Source organism: Centruroides sculpturatus, unplaced genomic scaffold (assembly GCF_000671375.1).
Source record: "Centruroides sculpturatus isolate CEXI.00-Female unplaced genomic scaffold, Cexi_2.0 scaffold1577, whole genome shotgun sequence".
Lineage (NCBI taxonomy): Eukaryota > Metazoa > Arthropoda > Arachnida > Scorpiones > Buthidae > Centruroides > Centruroides sculpturatus.
Window position 1 is genome coordinate 101575 of NW_019385882.1, and position 10147 is coordinate 111721.

Below are 10147 nucleotides of genomic sequence, written 5' to 3' on the forward strand. Positions count from 1 at the left end.
GTGTTTCAGGTACATATTTTCTACAAAATGCCTATTATTGAGCTTGCTTAATTGTTTTTGTGGGTGATAAACTATCAAAGCACCTGCCACAGCTAATAATTTGAGTCAATTCTGATCTAATATATAAATAATGAGGTGGTCAAGTATTGAAGTTTGTGACTTTTTTCGTGACATGTCCATGATTGAAAATGCACATGCTAGATCTCCCTTTTACAGTTGCTACATATATAAGACTTTCGATGAAGGAAAACTCAGTTGTCAACCACTGTAAATGATTGTGTGACTGCACTGGTTAACTGCTGGTGCAGAATAACCAGTGATCAGTAAGGTTTCCAATGACTGTTATTCCAGGATATTTAATATTTAAATGTTAAGCCAATCAAAATCATCCATAAAAACTGAATTGAAATAAAAACTGAAATAAAATGAATTGAAAAATTTCTCAAAATTGTCATCATACAGAATTGTTTAAGGTAATGCACCCAATCAATTTCACTTGCTTTAATTTAAATTTCATTTTCTTAAAAGAGAATTCATTGAGAAAGTGTTTGTGGATAAATTTGCTTGTGTTCTTTACAATAAAACTATTTTATTTATTGACATGTAATACTTTAGTAATACTTAATGCACTTACCCAGATACCTAGAATAATCTGTCTATTGTTTATCTCCACTGGCTTAGCGACATATGCTGCACCAATTGTCTAAAATCAAAAAAATAACACTAATTATTAGTAATGAAACACTAATAATCTTATTATAAATCATAATCTTCATTATATTAAATATTACAAATATTAAAAATAATATTTTTCAAGCAATTTCATCTCTTCAATCAGTTTAATTTTAATAAAAAAAAGAGAAATAATCATTTTAAATCAATATCATCCATATCACCAGTTTTATCAGCAATTTTTCTTAACATAAATGTTAAAAATAGATTAATTTCTTAATCTACTAAGAATAAATAAACTTAATAAGTGTCATCACAGTTAAATGCTACATACACAATAGAGTCAAGCAAACTGAATTTATGGCAGAAGTTTCATTATATAACACAGAACCTCTTACACTGCATTATTTTCAAAACAAACTTCTCCTGTAACTATTAGGTAAACTGGAAAGTAATGTCATTTCTGCATATGTCAATATTTGTTTATCATTTATCAGCTCATTGTGTACTTCAAAGCCGTGTGAAAGATGTTTTAAGGTTAAAGTGACTTGTTTACTTGTAAATAATTAAATCTTAAATTTGTTTTGCAATTTTGGGTGAAATGACCAGCCAAATACCAGAAGAGGTACATATCCGGCATTGTATGCTTTTTGAGTTTCACAAGGGTAGTAACGCAACAGTTGCTACCAAAAACATTTGCGATGTTTATCCAAGTTTGTTAGACGTTCGTAAATGCCAAAAGTGGTTTTCTAAGTTCAGATCCAATAATTTTGATCTTTCCGACTCGTATCAACCAGGAAGACCAACGACTTTAGACAATGACGTGTTAAGGGCGGAAGTGGAAGCAAATCCATGTCAGACAATCAAGGAACTGTCAAACACTCTTAACCAACCTTTCCCAAGCAAGGTTGGTTAAGTCATCCAAGCAAGTTTCATCCAAGCAAGAGTCATCCAAGCAAGGTTCATCCAAGAACATTTGCAGAAGATTGGTAAAGTATGCAGAGCAGAAGTTTGGGTCCCGCATAATCTTCCGAAGAAAACAAAGTTAACCGATCCACCACATGCAACCTATTACTTCAATGGCACAATACAGAAGTGTTTTTTGATTGCTTGATCACTAGATGAAAAATGGGTCCTCTATGATAATCCAAAACGCAAAAGGAAGTGGCTCTCTCTGAATGAATTGCCACAAAGTACTGCTAAGCCAGGTTTACATCCCAAAAAAGTGCTTTTGTGTGCTTGATGGAGTATTCACGGAATTGTTCATTTTGAAGTGCTGAAACGTGGACCAACTGTGAATGTAGACCTTTACTGTGAACAATTGGATCGAGTTGATCAATCTTTAATTGAAAAGTGTGCAGCAATTGTTAACAGAAAAGGTGTTATTCTGCAACATGATAATGCAAGACCACAATGTGCAAAACAAACCCTGGAAAAAATTAATAAATTGGAGTGGGAGGTACTGCCTCACCCACATACTGCCTTATGATATTGCACCAACAGATTTCCATTTATTCTGATCGCTACAACACTATGTGACAAAAAATCTTAAAATTTGGATGATATCCAAAATGCCATCTCCAAAAACTAATTGCTTTTTATTGCTCTGGCATTGAAAATATGCACACTAGATAACAAAAGGTTGTTGATAACGAGGGTGATTACATCATTGATTAAAAATAAAAACAAGTTAAAAATTTATTTGTTTGACTTTAATGTAAAAAACAACATTACTTTCCGGTTGCCCTAACACTTACTTTTGTCTGTATCCATACCACCTGTCAAAGTGGTTCTGAAAGTTACTATTTTTAATGTCTTTATGGGTTCTTGTTATTGCATCATTAGAGGATCCCATTCTTAATGAAATGTAAGAACCTGTTGTTCTTACATTTCATTAAGAAGATAGAAACAAGTAAAACGGCAAAACTGTATTTAGGACAAGACTATGTCTCGGAGACTCACTACTAAGCGGAATCACTTTGATGCTCAAGGTGGGTTTCGTTCTCCACAGCTGTTGGTGATTTAAACACAGAAATCTTCAGCTTTATCTGTTTCTTAAATTAACAGAGAAGCTTTTGGAGACAAGATCAAGGAATAAAGATATTAAATAAGCATTATTAAGTCTTCCTTGATCAAATATTCATTATCATAAACTATCAATGAAAGTTGACTTTAGAAGCAGACATCAACAAAAGCCTTTAAAAAATTTTCCAGGACTATTTAGCCAAGTGTAGATGCTAGCAAAAATGTCTAGCTGCAGAAGGATTTTGAACTTTCAAAGTGGTTGTATGTAAATTTATTCTTAATATAATAAAAGTTGTTAAAATAAACTGAACTTTGTTTTATTATTACTTAAGCATAATATATGATGATAATGTTTAATTATTATGAGCAGCTAAAGAGATTAAGCATTAAATTCTCAAGAAACAGAACAGACATCAATTCATCAACAAATTTATGCACAATGAGGTTTTTAGAAGTCAAAAGTCTGCACATGGTCAAAAGCAATATGTCCCTAAAAACAACTATACTGCCATAAAAACTTCACTTAGTCTGTTCATAAAATCTCAAATTTATGAAATGCAACTTGCTCCAACACCGACTCCTAATGTAAGGTATCTTGTCTTTAATTCACTCAATAGCAGTTCTCAAATTGTCCTTTCTGGCAAAAAACAATTTTTTTTAATGAAAAAAAGTTTAACCTGGATGATCCTCAGCCCTTAATTGAAAGCATTAGGAAAAAAATTTACAGATAATGACAATCTGCAGAACAATGCAAGATTTCCTGCATCTAAGTCCAACATAATTCTTTGAGAACATAGATGTAACTCTGCTAGACCACTCACTAAATCTAAATACTATTGAGAACATACTGGATGAATTATGTCATGTTTAAGGTGCAAGTACAACATTACAACTCTATTCCTGAACTGATAACTGCTAATCACCCTTTGTGAGAACAAATCTTGAATGAACATACTCAAAAACTGATTGAGCCTATGTCTTTTAGTCTTTTCATTCAGACATTAATTGATTGAAGCTGTAATGGAAAAAGAGCTAAAACTCACTATTCAAGCTGCTCTTGTGTGCAATTGCTAGGTGATATTTGATATCAAATGTGATTTTATTTTGGGAATTTTAGAATCTATTCCAGAAATTTCTGTTTCATATGACTAGAATGTCATCACTTTCTAGTCGTACCACAATTTCTTGTTAAACTTTCTTGCTAACTTTGATGCAGACTGAATAAAAATTTGTTGAAGTATTAAAGTCTATGCATATTATTTTTTTGAGACAATGTTTAGATAAATTACAAAAGATATACAAAATTCAAAGATGAATTTTAGACATACAAGTTGATTACAGTCTCTCTCTAAAACTATGATTTTATTGCTAAAGCATAGTACAGTAGAGCCTCCAAAACTCGGCCTAATGTGGACCGAAGGGTGGCCGAGTTTGTGAAAATGCCGGGTTATTGGGAATGGGGTTAAAAAAGGAAAGGTATGCGTGTTTCCTCAGAAAATATTGTACTGTACTTGTATGTATTGTTTGCTTGAGAATACAACAGAGAATAAACTGCCCAAATACCCTTAAACAAAGGAAAAGTACGTCCTTTATGAAGGCATAGAGCCTTTACTACATGAAAATGAAAATTAATGAATACACTGTGTACAGTAATTTACCTGATAAGACAGACCTCAGAAAAATACTTTGAGGCATAAAGCTGTCTATGATGTATCTAAGGGTATTTTTCCCTGCCAGGGTGTGGCCAAGTTATCCGGAGTGCCGGGTTATCGAGTGCCGAGTTTTCGAGGCTCTACTGTAGTAATAAAATCATAGTTTTATTACTCAAAACTACAAACTATTTTAGTAGTTATTTTAAAATTTTGCAAGTGGTAAGAAAGGAATTGAAAGTATAACTGTCTTTTTGTATTCATACACTGACTTAAATACAAAATGAAAAAGAATTCCCATTTATAATTTTTCTATTTGTTCTTTCCTTGGATATGATGAATATGCATTTTTTTCAAAGTACTTGTTAATATTTTATTTTTGTGTTTTAAATTATTTTAATTATATTAACACCATAAAATAGTTATACACTCAAATCATAATTGTAAAGTTTCATGTGCCTTCCATGTTCTTAAGTGCAAATAAGGTAGGGGCTCTTGCTGACCGCTTCCAGTAGTCAACCACGTAAACTGAAATCTGTGCATAATTAGTCCATTTGAACAGGTTTAGGCAAGCTATCTTCACAGGAAGCATCATTAGAGGATCCCATTCTTAATGAAATGTAAGAACAACAGGTTGCCTTACTCACAAAGATAGAAACAAGTAAAACAGCAAAACTGTATTTGGGACAAGACTATGTCTCGGAGACTCACTACTAAGCGGAATCACTTTGATGCTCGATGTGGGTTTCGTTCTCCAATCTTCTTTGGTATCACTGCTTTTGGGTGCGATCATTCAAACTTCGCCGGCCACGACCACAATTTCATCCATGATGCATTTTTGATGAAATTAACCTACCCAATTTCAAAATTTCTCTCCATTGTGTGTCGGCCCAGGTTGAATTTATGTCTATGCGTAATGAAAATTTCCCGTTTTTGAAAAAAATAATCATGGCTATTGTATCGTCCAAAATTATTTTTTTATTTTGCCCAAACAATATACAGTTTAACCCGATTATAAAGTCATCGGATGTAACGACAACCCTAATATAATGTCAAATTTTTATCGGTCCCACGATTTTATTATACTGGATAATGTTAAAAATCCCACTTGTAACAATATAAAACCATTTTAACGTCATATTTGAAGCACTCCCAAATTTACAAAATTAGATTACAAATTTTATTTAACATAGAATAAACAACATGTTCAGTCCTAAGGTCAGAGTTCACTTCTTAGAATGACTGTGGGTGGTACTCTCCCCCAGCTGACTTCGGTAGGGTGAGGTGCCTATTTTGCCTGTTTGTAGAAGAGGGTCACCATTTTGTATTTTATTTTGACTCTGTTCTCAATCCCCTGACTACCTATAAGTCTGGAATTTTTATGTGCAAATAATTTGGGCACCTAATACTCTTGCCAAATATCAACTATCGACATGTACTCCTTCATACCTCTAAGCTGGTAACATAAAACGGCAGTATAAATTTATAGACAAGACATAGTCTTGTCAAAAACTATTGTGCAACACTGCTTCTGATAGTCAACCACATATGGTATTGTCAGGTCTATAAAAGATAAAGGTTCTGTGTTTAAGATGCATATTTTCTACAAAATGCCTATTATTGAGCTTGCTTAATTGTTTTTATGGGTTGTAAACTATCAAAGCACCTATTGTAGCTAATAATTTGCATCAATTCTGATCTAATATGTAAAAAATGACTACTGATTATACTGGTTCCATAAATTTGCATGTTCGACCATGGTGGCCGAGTATTGGAGTTTGTGACATGTTTTGTGACTGAAAAAGCATGTCAGATCTCCCTTTCACAGTGGCTACATTTGTGAGGCTCTCAGTAAAGGAAAATCCAGTTGTCAACCCCCATAAACAATCGTGCAACTATGCTGGTTGCACAGAATAACCAGTGATCAACCTCCGATGCACACTGGCTTACTCTGTTATATATAACAGCTGGAAAAGTAAAAATGACACCAGTTTTATATTTATAACATCAGTTTTATATTTATAACATAAAACAGGCAGAAAACTTTGGTGCCTACCTCATAAGTCTTTACTTCTAACTTTCCAGAATAAAAATGAAATTCAATAACAGAAAATTATTCTAAAAGTAGAGATCTGACTCATCAAATTAATTTACAGTATTTATAAAATGATACAGCTTAAATTGATGATTAATGAGTATATTTATTAATAACTGTTCATAAATTCATTAACAAATCATTCTTTTATATAAAATATTTGGAATTGAATATATTGGTAACTCAAAATTTTTTAAATTCTGCATACTCAAACTGCTTCAAGAAACAGAAAATTATGGATTTAATAAAAAACCTATAAGCATTGTTTGAAGTGACTAAAGAGGTGAAAACTCATTTATTTTTGGTATGATTATAATCAATTGAATTGCTTTGTTACATAAAATTATGTTTAAAATAAAACTTAAACATAACTGCAATAAAAATTATATAAAAAGAGTGTTTATTCTCTGCATTCAATATTCAGTAGGTTAATTAAATTACATAAGAATTGCAATCTAAGTCAATCATTTTGCATAATGAGCAGAATTTTGCCATTTTAAATAAATGTTTATGTATTTGAAGGATAATGAATAAATAGTTAGAAACAAAGATGAAAAGGGATGATTGTTGCATTTAATTTTTGTTGTATGTTTGAAAGCTAAAGAAATTTTCTGTTAATTCAAATAAATGTTGGTTAAGAAAAGTTGTGTTAATATGAATTGTAACCACAAGAATCTTTTCCAATGTTGTTACACGAATAGTTGAAGAATTTAAACTATCTACAAAGTGTTCAATATAACAAATTTTCATCAGCTGGTATTGTCCAAATGATATGACATAAGCAAGCAATATTATTAATGGCCAAAGAACATAAGAAATGCTCTTCTTTTGAAAGAAAATTACTACTGGTACATATATATGGTAGCTAAAACTAAAGTCTAAAGTTCTGTTTTAATAAAAATGTAACAATAAATAAAACAGTGTTTAATATTAGTAATTATTTTTTCTTTACAAATGTACATATTTATATTGTAGCATTTATAATACTGTATTTTCAATTTTTTTTTAATATCTTCAAATGCACTTTCTTCCCTATTTTTTCTTTTGGATTTAGTATAAAGAGAAAGGTAAAATGATGCCCTTTTAGTAACCATATTTTTACCTTTCTCTTTACAAAATATTATCATTGGTGCTTCTCCACACTTTGTTTTTTGACAAAAATGCAGTGAAGCAGACAGTTTTGTCAGTCATCAAAAGATGGTCCTGACTAAATAAGGAGTCTCCATTCCATTTGCCTTTTATGTTTGTTCCAATTGGTCCACAGCATTCATTGTAACTGATAGAATGGCACAGTTCATCTCATTAATTTTTATCATGTGTCACCAGACTTCTTATCCACAAATAGAATTTTTTTCACTGAGCAATGCCTGTCTTACATACTGGCTATCAATACATTTTATACTATTTGCTAGTATAGCATAAAAGCACATTCTAACCAGAAAATAACCATAAATGTAACTACAATGCATGCATAATTTTGAATCATGAATGTATTTTGAACAGTACACACTGATTTTTCTATTACATTGTTTTAAAACTGAATTTCAAATAAGTATAATTTGAGACCCATTATATAATTTTAGAATAGAGAAAACTTAGATAAGCATTAGAAAGCAATATATAATTAGTTCTATAAATTTTAAAATACATCAGTTATTAAATGGATTTTACATGAAATTGTTTAATTATTATTTATAAATGAATATTATCTCTATTATTTAACTAGGAACAAATGCATGAATTGCACATTGTGATTCATTTACAGTATCTACAGTTCTTATCACTATAATAATTACATAAAATTTTTTCCTCTAATTACTTCTGTTTAAAAATGGAAGAATTGAACAGAAAATGTTCTGGAAAACTTTTGTAAAGCAATAGAACTCAAAATTGTGTACATTAATTGTTAATATTAAACTTATTTAATGATATCAAATGTGAATTTTGTTTGTCTTAGTATTATACTTATGTTTTTTTAATACTAATATTAAGAAATTCAGTAATTTCAGAAATTAGAAATTCTTTTCAATAGTATCTATTTGAATATATTTTCAATTTTTAAATAAAAAAAAATAGATAAAAATTCCACAAACAAAATAAAAGTATTGTACAAGGAAATAAAATAAATATTGACATCATCTCAGTGTATGAAAAATTTTCATATCCTTTCGATACTTCAGTTTCTAATTGTTCTGTGTAAATAACACACTTACATTAAAACTCATACGTAATATGTTTATATTAAAATATCACACTCGGATAACCGTTACACATTCTTTAACATCATGTATTAATGGAAAAACTTAAAAATCCACCTAATAAAATTACTGTACATTGAATTTCAAAAAGCAAATGGAAACACTGAATTAGCTTTAATCTTCTCAGTTTACATATGATATGTGAAATTGACACAAACCTGTTGCTCTGTTTTAATTGAAAGAGAAAACCTTTCATTGTTGAATATATGATTCAACTTTTAAATGATTTTTAGGAATGATTTTCTGATTTAAAGATATAAGTCTCAATTAATTAACAGTATTCGGGTGTGAAGTTTCGATTTGATTTTCCATATAATGTTATGTAGCATGGGTAAAACAAGCATTTCTGGCATTGAAATTAACATTATGTATTTACTTACGTTTTGATAGACTGAACAACCGCTGAAACGATCGTATACATAACGTTCGACTAAACTTGTTTTTCCTCCATATTCCTTCCCTAGAAGAACCACTTTCATGTCAACGCGGCTCATTTTTTTTTTTAGATTTTGTGCGATACAGACAATATATTATAAAACTGTTTCCTATAAGTATTCATTCGTGGTACATTTTATCTAATTAACAACGCAGACGTTACTGGTTCAATGTACGCGATAAGATACGAACCAAAATTGCGTCATGGCCATTTTCCTACCATAGATACCGATTGACCAATTATATCGGATTAAACTGACAGTGACCTCACGATTAATCAGGCTTATCCGTATGACGTATTTTTAATAGTAGAAAATAATTTCGGAAGTTTTAATTTTTATGTGCGTTTTATTAATATAAATTTAATAAATATCGTTAATATTATTTTAATATTGACTGAAAAAGCATGTCAGATCTCCCTTTCACAGTGGCTACATTTGTGAGGCTCTCAGTAAAGGAAAATCCAGTTGTCAACCCCCATAAACAATCGTGCAACTATGCTGGTTGCACAGAATAACCAGTGATCAACCTCCGATGCACACTGGCTTACTCTGTTATATATAACAGCTGGAAAAGTAAAAATGACACCAGTTTTATATTTATAACATCAGTTTTATATTTATAACATAAAACAGGCAGAAAACTTTGGTGCCTACCTCATAAGTCTTTACTTCTAACTTTCCAGAATAAAAATGAAATTCAATAACAGAAAATTATTCTAAAAGTAGAGATCTGACTCATCAAATTAATTTACAGTATTTATAAAATGATACAGCTTAAATTGATGATTAATGAGTATATTTATTAATAACTGTTCATAAATTCATTAACAAATCATTCTTTTATATAAAATATTTGGAATTGAATATATTGGTAACTCAAAATTTTTTAAATTCTGCATACTCAAACTGCTTCAAGAAACAGAAAATTATGGATTTAATAAAAAACCNCGCAATTTACTAGTCACTTATCCAATCATTTCTTCTAAAAATAGGGTTTGTGTCATAACCGTT

At 30.6% G+C, this 10147-nt stretch overlaps 1 long non-coding RNA gene across 1 annotated transcript; it reads right to left on the bottom strand.

Moving 5' to 3' along the window:
- Positions 1-662: 662 nt before the first annotated feature.
- Positions 663-9399, bottom strand: LOC111612379. The gene is made up of 2 exons (XR_002754594.1): positions 9080-9399; positions 663-703 (listed from the first exon to the last, which is right to left on the bottom strand). It is a non-coding gene; the product is annotated as an uncharacterized LOC111612379 (long non-coding RNA).
- Between the last annotated feature and the right edge of the window lie 748 nt (positions 9400-10147).